The sequence below is a fragment of the Emys orbicularis genome, chromosome 9 (genome assembly GCF_028017835.1).
Source record: "Emys orbicularis isolate rEmyOrb1 chromosome 9, rEmyOrb1.hap1, whole genome shotgun sequence".
NCBI lineage: Eukaryota > Metazoa > Chordata > Testudines > Emydidae > Emys > Emys orbicularis.
Window position 1 is genome coordinate 69,216,050 of NC_088691.1, and position 10,517 is coordinate 69,226,566.

Consider the following 10,517-nt stretch of genomic DNA (forward strand, 5'->3'; position numbering starts at 1 on the left):
CTCGGGAAAACACTGAGCGACCCTGCTCCTCCTGAAAGGGGCCAGTCACCCTGTGAAAGCATGATCCTACTCATAAATGAGGCACTTAGCTCTAAATAATCCCTTCTTTGGCTTTATTCCAGCCAGTAGGCAGTATTATGTTCCTGGCATACACCCAGAGAGTTAGAAACAAAACAAATACTCTTCCTGAAACGTTGAAATCTAACATTATTTCTAAGAATCCAGAAGTCTAATACAAAACAACCAAGTACTAAGAGAGATGCGAGCTACTATTAAAGGAAACCCACCTTGTTTCAGACTAGCTGTTTTACAGACTGACTGCTGAATACCCAGATTGCATACTTCCTTACAGTACCAACTAGTCTGCAAGCAGGATCAGGAAACCCCTTGCAACTTAATGATAGCTTGTAATTTTAATAGTGTTCAATACACCACAGGTAGGAGTAATTTAGTGCTTTTCTACATGGATATTTAGTTCATGGCAAGCTGGGGTATAAATGTACCCTGCAGTAGCCCACAATGCACTTTGATCTATTCCCATTATAAGTGGGGTAGATTCCCATTCTCAAGGAATGAGTTAGTTTTACTTGTGAGGGTGTTATGAACTCTGTATACTTCCATACTCCAGCAATATGATGTACTTGTAATCTTCTGTCTTTGAATAATCTTTGTTCTAATAAATGTCAGCGTTCATGTTTACTGAGAGAAAAAACGTGAGTTTTATTGCTAAATATCTTTGGTCTGACTTTGGCGAACTGCTTTACTGCTGCAAGACTTGTGTTTTAACCAGAAACCCCAAACAGTCAATCAAGATAAGAGAAACACACAGAAATTGACATTTGCTTCCAGCGCTTATTTTTTTAAAAGGAAAACAATGAATGGTGGTTGAAAGCCACAGTCGATATTTTTAAGACAAGTTTAAAAGATCACTTTAGAGATGCCCACATTTACAGCTTAGTATTGATGGAATTACAGTTTCGGAAAGTACTGTGAAGCTATGCTACATTTAATCTTGAATCTGATCCTAGACTTCCTAGACTATTTTAAACTCCTAAAACCATGGCCTTGAAAAAGAGAAGGAGGAAACACTGTAATTCAAACTAACAGTGTTTATTATTTGGTTTGTTCTAATGAGATTGGTACTGATCAAAGAAATAGTATATACAAATGCCAAATTACATACTTATTGTCATCACATACATTACAAATTTAGGGGAAGAATATCTTTCCAGTGGTATGTGTTAGGACTTCAACTTGTAAGATTGATTCTATCTAGGATAAATTCATATCCAACTGTTTATACAGTCAAAAATTATAAGTAATGTCTCTCTTCACAATACTATCATTAATGATCATTTAGTTTTCTTCCTAAATCTTTTGTTTTATGATAGAAAAAATTATTTCCTAAATTTGATGAAAATCACTTTGGCCATTTTTGTTCCAGAATGTTTTGTGTATCTTCTGCTTTCAGTGAAAGGCTGACTTTGGCATGTGGACTGAAGTCTCATGATAGTGTAAAAATAACTACTATATAAGGTTGAGACATACTCCTCTACAATGTAGCTATTTCAAACATGCAAATTACTTTTTATCATGTAATCGTGTCTCATGTGATGGGTTTCTGCTCTGTTAAATCCTTTACTTTGAAATCACAATTCCCGGCAAACCACACAGTGGAAACTACTGTGCTTATTTTAGAATAGTCTTTTGTGTATTATTGTATTCAGCTGCTATCAAGGCTGAATCCCCACTCTGTCATTCTGAGTGCAGGAAGTGGGGGCCCGCAAGGATTTTTAAAAATTAATACTTGCCACTCCAGGCTCTGGGGAAGAGCTGAGAAAGCCACAGCTAATCTCCTTTGTTTTCTATCAGCTAATTAAACAACACACAAACGCACAAACCTCTTAGGACACCAAAAATCCAATCTTGTTCTTTAAAAAAGTAAATTTTATTAAAACAAAAAGAAAGAAAATAAATCTGGAACTTTAGGCATTTGCTAGATTTTAAAAGAGCAATTCCAAAAATTAAGCATCCAAACTAACTTCTTGGGAGTTCAGTTTAAAAGTTACAAGCAAACAAAAGCATCAGCTTAAAGGTTACAAGCCAAAATAAGAAATAAATCTGATAACGTCTAACTAAACATTCCCTATCCAAATTATTTCTTCTAGGTATGGAAAATACTTTTTCATACCTGGTTCAAACCTTACACAGCATTTCTGCTTATAGCATTGTTGCTCCATGTCCCTGCAGCCCAGAAAACAACAGAGAGACAAAGGGGAAACTTTTTTCCCATTTTAAAAAGTTCTAGCCTTCCCATTGGCTCTTTTGGTCAGGTGCCCACTCCCTTTTCTTTACCTGGGGACTATTTAACTCTTTACAGGTAAAGCAAGTAAAGAACAGCTACCAAGAGGGTTTTTATAGCTAACTGGCTGTCCATCAAAGGGAGCTATCTCCCCTTTATTTATCACAGCTGCAGTAAAGTACAGTAGACATTCCTTATCCTGTGAAAATCTTTTAAACTTATTCAGAACATCACAACACCATCTGCTGCTGTGGAACACCATTTATCTCCATTGATTTCAGCTTGACTTTATTATTCTCTAGCCATCTCCCATCATGGACCACTTAACTAATGGTTTAAGTAGGAATGTATCATGCTGGACATAGACACGTTTGGGGCTCTTGGTAAATTGAAAAATACCACATAAAATGCATTTGATTAAGAGGTAGCAAGATTTGCCAAATAACCACTTAGCTTGGTTCCTTGACTGATCACTTAAGTTACACTTCACTGTATCTCATTCTTACTTCTTAACTTTGCAGCAAAAATTGAAATAAAGTAACAGTCTGGGTACAATCCTGCCCACAGCAAAGGCAAAACTTCTATTGGCTTAAATGGGAACAACTTGATACCTAAATCTGTGATGCATTGGCATGAAAATATTACACTTGAATTCCTTAACATTGGTGGGAAATATTTAGGGAGAGATCCAAAGCCCTTTGAAATCAGAGGAAAATTTCCCCTTGAAAGACCTGAGTCCTGCTGTTGGTAACAGAAAACTCTCTTATTTATTTTTGAACAAAGACTTTTCAGATGTAATTGTTGCTTTTTCCAAGTAAAGTTTAATGATAGTGGAGCATTTTGTCAATGCAGATGTTGTTACTTGCATCTCTTATATCTGTGCGCTTGAAATGTGGTTGTTATAGCAACAGGCTTATCTATTATACAGGTTTTATTCCTAAGCCATACTTTATATCACCTACAAATAATTAGCTATTTGCAACATTTTGTGGGTATGGCAAAAAATAAAAACTACAGAATCAACATCTTTAACCATCATGCTACCTGATAATGGATAGAAAGCTTACCTACTAAACCTAGTACCACTTACATACTCAACCTAGAAGGTACTGTATTGTTGTTGACTCTGTTAGGATTTGAGAAGTTCTCTCTACAAAGTACGCATTATTAATATCTAACTAATTTATAGATGACAATGGCAAAACGATTTCAATTTCCCTCACCAAAAGAGACTCCAGTCTGATTAATGTGCATGCAAATGGTTTGATTCTAAGAGCCTACACTGCTGGTAATTTTAAAAATCTGTTCACAATTGTGGCTGCTAAGAATCTGAAAATCTGGGATTTGTACTTCTTACAGCACTTGAATACCTGTATCCACTATATAGATCACATGTTGCCTTGAGCCTGTTTTGCAGAATTTGTTTCCAGCACAAGTTAGAATTAGAAAAGCAATGTCATGAAACTAATTACTTTTGGTATTTTATGGTGGGTCTGTCTTGTAAAAAAACAAACCAAACAAACCAAACTATTCAGGAATCAAATTGCTCTTCTTTGCTCTATGAATTTCAACAGAAGAATCAATCTCAGCCAAGAACTGGGTTTACAAGCTTCTGATGACAAAATTAACTCCAAAATCAGTTATCCCCTCTTCACAACTCACTTTGTACAGCTAGTGTTGTTGCCTCAGAATGGAAAACATTGGTCTCTCTCTACAAGCAAAGGGTTTGTGAAAACCTGGAACAACCTAGTTATAAAAAAACTTCCAGCCATCAAAAGAGGTAGCTTTGCCATCAATGCTAGTGCATGGCAACCCTTTAACTCTACAGAAAATACACAAGATGGGCTTCATTTCCTCCACCTGGCAAACAGTTGAAATTTGTACCCCCTATGCCAATGGGTACAATTGCATTATAGGGGGAAATTTTATCTGTGAAAGGGCAAGTGATGATACTGTTTTCCCCGGTCCTCAAGGCTTCTGCCAGGGGAAGAAAGTTGAAGTGTAAGTAGGTGCTCTTGTGGCATGCCCCGTTGTTCCTTCTCCATATGTGGATAGAGCAGAGCTTTTGTTCATTTTGGGGGGGGAGGGCATTCCGCCCTTTGATCACTACACCAATGCTGTACCAGTCTTTTCTGAACCCTAGTTCCATTTGAAGAGGGACTTCACAATTTTATTTAAAGACAAAAGGACCTTTGTTGTTCAGTATAACAAATGAGTTTGACTAAAGTATTCTATTAAGACAATCATTGCATTATGTGCACTTTATCTTATCTGTCTTATTATCTATCCCTTTCTTGATGATTCACAACATTCCATTCGCTTTTTTGACTGCCGCTGCACATTGAGTGGATGATTTCAGAGAACTATCTACAATGACTCCAAGATCTCTTTCTTGAGTGGTAACAGCTAACTTAGACCCCATCATTGTATAGGTATAGTTAGGATTATGTTTTCCAATCTGCATTACTTTGCATTTATCAACATTAAGTTTCATCTGCCATTTTGTTGCCCAGTTTTGTGAGATCCTTTTGTAGCTCTTCGCAGTCTGCCTGGGACTTAACTATCTTGAGTAGACATCAGGTAATGGTACATACAAATGTCTAATTGTCTAAATATGTGTGTATATAAACACGTGATTTGCATGTACAATTATAATAACTGAGCACACAAAGTGTGAAATTACAGCTATGTATTTATGCAGAAGCCTCAAACTTCCCTTTTTGAAACCATGGTCCTGAGTTTCTTTTATATTGCCTTTCTTGTTACTAATCAGTATTATTCTGCAATAAGAATAAGTGAAATTGATGCATGTTAATAGATTTTTTTCCCACTGAACAGCTATTGCATTTCTTCAGTGAACTTGCTAGGCAAAAATGTTCTAATACTCCTCCATTTTGTTCTAAAAAAATTAATATAGGATCTATAAACCTAATCCGTGTAGGAATTTATACTAGTTAGTCTAGCACAATGTTTTCAATATATTTCAGTAAGAGGGCTTCAAAACAGGAGAATGACATGGATTTGGAGAGTTCTATCTCATTTAGTGTCATTTCCCATAATCCATATCTGTCAATCATTATACCTGCAGTCAAGAGTTTATATTTATGACCAAACAAGATCTCCCGAGACAACCAGCTTGCTAGGGTAAGCCTGAATTAATGTAAAAAAGGAGCATATTTTTCCTCTTTCCACTTCACTTTTATCAAACAATTATTTAAAAAAAAAAAAAAACCCTGAGCAGTAGGTACACGCTTTCAATCAGTCTGTACAAATTGGTACCATAACCCTTTGGAAATGTCTCTATGAATGTGGAAAGCAAGCATTCAAAACGCAGAAAATATAAGTGTGCAATTTGAATTTTCATTCCAAAGATGTATCTGTTCAACTCAATTATATAATCTCTCAACAGTGCAATTTTCTGTTTTTATAAATATGTATTTCTCTCTCTGGGCTTGTCTACGCAGTGGGCTAATGTGCTCTACGGGTGTGTGGTTTCTAAGGAGTGCTAATGTTTTGCACATTAATTGGTCTGTGTAGTCCCAGTTGTTGCACTTTAACATAGAGCAGTTTGAAATGGGTTATGTTAAACATACTGGAGAACCTTTTGTGCTCACCAGCAGGATCTGCACAAAGCACGTACTATGCAACATGTTAGCGCTCTTTGGAAATTACACATTGGTAAAGTGCATTACCCCACCATGTAGACAAACCCTTGGTGGTTTTTATTTTGCTTTTGTAATTTTCTGTTTTTAATTAGTTAAACATAACACAGTATAAACATCTAGCTTATCCCAGTAAAAGGGGTAAATTCAGTGCTGGAGTAGTTGGATACAAGCCTATTGAATACAAGCCTTGCATCTGAAGAAGTGAGGTTCTTACCCACGAAAGCTTATGCTCCCAATACTAGTCTTAAAGGTGCCACAGGACCCTCTGTTGCTTTTTACAGATTCAGACTAACACGGCTACCCCTTTGATACTTGAAGCCTACTGAAGTCATTCCTTTGATTTGTTGAACTCACTCATGCTAGTGGTGAAATTGACTCTATAGCATGTGTGTAAGAGAGAAAGAACACCAAACACAAAAATGTTCATAGTGAGAAACTTATAACAACCAAATATTGCACATCAGATGACTCTTACTATGGGTAGCTGCATTGGGAGGGAGGGAGGGAGCTGAAGAGGAGAGCAGTCTTCATGGAGCCACATGAAACCCCCTCTGCACACAAGGGGGAGCACCCCCTGTGCTACGCTCTACCTCATCCAACATTCTGGCCAGTATAGTTGTACCAGGAGACATACACTGGGCCATCAATAGACTGGGCACAATGCACTTTCCTCACCAGAACAAAGGGGATCCGTGTGAGTCTCAGTCTGACTCGAGATCTGCTCCTGGGGCAGCGAAAAAACATGCTGATTGACTTGTGAAGAAGCCATGATTTAGAACCGAAGGGCTAATAATTTATTTAGCCACAACAGACATTAAAATCAAACACAGCCCTGTGGAACTGATTGTTGCTTCTCCTGTTACAGAGTCTTCTGTGTCGCCTGCTCGCTCACACTAATTCTGTGGTGGAAAAAAATAAGTCTATAATTAGCCACTGGAGGGAGCTCATGAATCCCATGAATGTAACAAGGACCTATTGATATGGAAGAAGAAAAATAGTTTAAATTGCATTATAAGAATATAGATTATATTTTCCTGTTCATATTAACTTCCCTTGTACTTTCATGCCAAAGTTTTATGAAAATTAGTCCTGATTTATTATGTTTGTCATGCAGTTGCTGAGCAGAACAAGGCCATCAGAAATGCTCCCAGTTTGGAATTGTAACAAATTTATTAGGCCAAATTCTGCTCTGAGTTATACAACCACAAATCTCATGAAGTCACTGAAGCCGAAGATATGGATAATAATGGATAGCAGAGTTTGACTCATGTCAGCACTTTAAATGATAACAGAAAATTTATTTTTTCAGAACTTCACACTGAAGATCTACATGAAATAAGCATATGCAGAGAAACCCAGAACTACAGTATAAATTTATCTGCTTAGCACAAACAGTGCGCTCTTGAAAACTGATGTAGATTTTTGAAGCTATTTAAAGTTTCTATTAAACAAAGATGAAATCCTGAGCCTGTTGAAAGCAATGACTAAACTCCCATTTACTTTCACAGGGCCAAGATTTCACTCAAGGCCTTTATTTTTTCCCACCTCTTTAATGATGGTGGTTAGACTCATAGACTCACAGGTCAGAAGGGGACCATCATGAACATCTAGTCTGACCTCCTGCACATTGCAGGTCACAAAACCTCATTCACTCACTCCTGAAATAGACCACTAACCTCTGGCTGAGTTACTGACATCCTCAAATCATGGTTTAAAGACTTCCTGTTAGAAAGAATTCACCATTTACACTAGTTTAAACCTGCAATTGACCCATGCCCCATGCTGCGAGGAAGGCGAAAACTCCCCAGGGTCTCTGCCAATCTGACCCGGGGAAAATTCCTTCCCGACCCCAAATATGGCAATCAGTTAGATCCTGAGCATGTGGGCAGGGCCCACCAGACAGACACCAGAAGTAAAAGCGAAAGCTCACTGAAGTTAGAGGAGAGAGTGTCATTGACTCCAGTGGGCTTTGGACCAGGCAATAAACTACAGGGCTTGTTTGCTTATGAGTTGGAACTATCACAATAAGCGTAATACAAGTTTTCTCCAGTAAAGGAGTATCCACCACAGAATACACTATTGTCAGTGACAGAGCTGTAATTCTAAATATCAAATATTCAAGAATGGTTTTTAATCCTTTCATTTCCTCTGACTCCAGCCTCCACACAATCCAGTAGCTCAGCTAAAAGATGTTCAAGAAATACACACTGGATAGTATAAAGTCAAATGAAAACTGTTCCTTTTAGTTTGTCATGATGTGCTTTTATATCAGCCTAGAGACCTATACAAGTGTAGTTCCCATCCCATTATTAGGGCGGGACAAAGCTGGAAAAAGTGAGTTCAGGGCAGGGCTGGCTCCAGGGTTTTGGCCGCCCCAAGCAGCCAAACAAAAACAAAAACAAAAAAAGCCACGATCGCGATCTGAGGCGGCAATTCGGCGGGAGGTCCTTCGCTCCGAGCAGGAGTGAGGGACCATCCGCTGAATTGCCGCCAAACAGCTGGACATGCCGCCCCTCTCCGAAGTGGCTGCCCCAAGCACCTGCTTGGTAAGCTGGTGCCTGGAGCCGGCCCTGGTTCAGGGATCACTGAAGTTCAGCAAATTCAAGTGTGACCCTAAGACCGAACTCCTCCCCATGCTCTCTGCATACCAGGGGGCAGGGTTCTTTTGAGGTAGTCTCACAACATGCTGCTTTTACAATGCAAATGTTGTCGTTGCAAAGATATGCCCATCAGATTCAAATTTCATAAAGTCCCAGTTCAATATGGCAGGTGAAAATGCAGACATGAAACACACGTGATACACTATGCAAAAGCTAGGACTTGTAAGAACAGTTTTCCACAGAAGCTGGGATTGCGTTCTTGTGTTCTAGAGATTGAACATTATGGATATATGGTGCATGTGGTAAAGTGGACCATAAAGTGTGAGGTTTATCATGTTAGACAATGCAACTTTATTAGAGGTGCTGTGGTCTTGCAGTACATTTTTTGTCTTGGCCTATGTGCTTTGGAGATACATGGTGGGAAGAGAGAGAAGGCAGTTCTCCCCAGAAGCTTCTTTAGATCAACTGGTCCATGACTGCGAAGCTAGGGTCTGGATTTATATAAGCAGCCAGATGAGAATAGACTTCATGGCAGAGAACACCATGGCACTTTATACCATCGTCAGTCAGTATTGACTTATCTTGACTGATGTGTGAGAAATTATAGAACTATACTTTGAACTAGCAATGTGCTATATGGATGGAATTTCTAGCCTTATTCAAATGTCAGGTGATCCGCTTGTAGATATTACCATTCCCCCAAGCAGCACCTTATCTCTTGATTTCCCGCCCCTTGCAACAAATATAACGATCGAGCCAACCTTTTAAAACTGACATTCATCATCTCAATCTGATTGTAAAAGGTGTGGAGGAAACAAATGCCAGGAATGGGGAGCGTGGTGGGGGGGGATGTAACATTTATCATCTGCATTAGAATTTGAAATGCAGTAATTTCCCTGTCGACTTCCAGTTTTCAACTGTTTTTGGAGAGCAGTTTCCTGTCCCACACATTACAAGTGATGTGGCCTTTCACGTTTAATAGCAACCCATGCCATTAAGATGGAACATATTTTGCTTTTCTGGTTGCTAAGTACCCCATATTTACAAGTGTAGCTTGAGGTGGAAGTTTATTAACACTAAGATGTTCACCTTTTTTCTACATAGACAGATGAAAACTCTGACATTAATTAGAAGGAATATATATCTTAAAAGAACTAACTGTGCTTCAATCATTCCCAATGAGAGAGAGATGTTTCATTTCAAAATTTTTAAATGTTTTGTTCTGACTTTTTGCTTCAAAGCAGCATTTCAAATTCAAATTTGGCCAGTTTAAAAAAAAAAATCAAAGGGTGAAAAACACTTGAAAATGGTCAAATCAAAATGAAAAGCTTTGGGAGAAAAAAAATTTCAAATCAACCAAAATGAACTGAAACCCCCAAAATTTTCGTTTCACATCATTTTTTTCCATGCAGTGATAATTTTTGAAAAGAACTAGCTTTAGTTTCAATAGGATTTTGTGTGTGTATATGTGTATCTTTTTGGTTCAGTCCCTAAATCGAAAAATCCATAATTTGCTCAGCTCTAACTGGCACTTCAGAAATGATACATTTGGCCCACTCCATTAATGTTAGATTTGTGTTTATTTGTAGCAAAATAGTGTTGTTTGTGATTTCTCTATGCACATGCAAGTACGTTAATTGCCAGTTCTTCAAATTAAATTAAAGCAAGTCAACATTTTTTAGTTTGCTGCTTAATCTGCAGAATAAAATAGCTTCCTAAAGCTAGCAACACTATTCCGATTCTGAAAGGGAAGCAGAGGAACAAAGAGTGGCATGCATTGGAATCACAGATTGCCTGAAGGAGAAAAACGCAGTACTCTGAACAGACGAAGACAATCTTGCAGAATGCAATGTTCATTTAAGCACTGTCACGTTCGAGTGAACCTGAACCATGTGACGTATTTGTATTTCAGCAGGATGCTCTTTTATTTTGCTTGTGTTTTTCTCCTAG